Below are 1,230 nucleotides of genomic sequence, written 5' to 3'. Positions count from 1 at the left end.
GTGTAAATATGCCACATCTTTATTATCCATTCATTTGTGGAGGGATATCTAGGCTGGTTCCATTTCCTAACTATTGTGAATAAAGCAGCAATAAACATGGTTGTGCAAGTATCTGTGAGGTAGTTAGAAGAGTCACTAGGATATCTGCCTAGAAGTGCTATAGCCACCTGCTGGTACTGGGAGTTACAGGTCAGGGCCCACTAAGAAAAGGAAGAAAAAGATAACTAATATATAAGAATTAGAGAGAAGAGCGGGGGGGAGGAGAGGGAGGAATGGAAGCTTTCTCTGTTTTTTGAGTTCTTTATATATTCTGCATATTAATCCTCTGTCAGATGTGTATCTGGCAAAGATTTTCTCCCATTCTGAAGGTTGTCTCTTTGTTCTAATCACAGTGTCCTTTGCTGTACAAAAGCTTTGTAATTTTATGAGATCCCAGTGGTTAGTGGTTTTATTTTCTGAACAAATGAGGTTATATTCAGAAAGTCATTACCTATGCCAATATGTTGAAGGTTTTCCCCTCCCTTTTCCTCTAGCAGTTTCAGAGTTTCAGGTCTGATATTAAGGTCCCTGATCTACTTGGATTTGATTCTTGTGCATCTAGAAAGACAAGGATCTATTTTTATCCTTCTGCCTATAGATATTCAGTTCTCACAGCACCACTTGTTTAAAGGGGTGTCTTTTCTCCAGTGAATATTTTTGGCATTTTTGTCAAAAATCAAATGGCTTTAGGTGCCTGGATTAGCATCTTGGTCCTCCATTTTGTTCCATTGATCTACATGCCTGCCTTTGTGTCAATACCATTTTCTTTAAACTATGGCCTTGTAATAGAGCTTAAAATATTGCACTGTGATACCAGCAGCCTTATTTTTGTTCCTCAAAATTGTTTTGGCTATTCAAAAAAATATGGGACACTTCACGAATTTGCGTGTCATCCTTTTTCAGGGGCCATGCTAATCTTCTATCTTTCCATCTTAGTATATGTGCTGCCAGTGTGAGCACTTTACATTCATATTTTGTGATGTTTTTACATGCATATTTATTTTAAAGTTTCACTAATTATAATTAACATATTTAAATTTTTATGGTGATAATCATTCTCAATTCCACAAAAATGCCATGCTTTTTTATCATAATCACCATGTTGTATGATTACCTCTTAAATTTATTTAATTTATCTAATTGAAATTGTGCAGCCTTTGAGTAACAACTCCTCAACTTGCCTTTTTTTAA

General features: G+C 35.7%; 1 non-coding gene across 1 annotated transcript; it reads right to left on the bottom strand.

Annotated features, from left to right (window-relative positions):
• Window positions 1-897: 897 nt before the first annotated feature.
• LOC123464207 lies at window positions 898-999 on the bottom strand. The gene has a single exon (XR_006639445.1). It is a non-coding gene; the product is annotated as a U6 spliceosomal RNA (small nuclear RNA).
• Window positions 1,000-1,230: the final 231 nt, after the last annotated feature.

This window comes from Jaculus jaculus, chromosome 10, assembly GCF_020740685.1.
Source record: "Jaculus jaculus isolate mJacJac1 chromosome 10, mJacJac1.mat.Y.cur, whole genome shotgun sequence".
NCBI classification, from domain to species: domain Eukaryota; kingdom Metazoa; phylum Chordata; class Mammalia; order Rodentia; family Dipodidae; genus Jaculus; species Jaculus jaculus.
The sequence above is the reverse complement of the archived record's forward strand: the minus strand, read 5'-3'. Positions and strand labels throughout refer to the sequence as shown.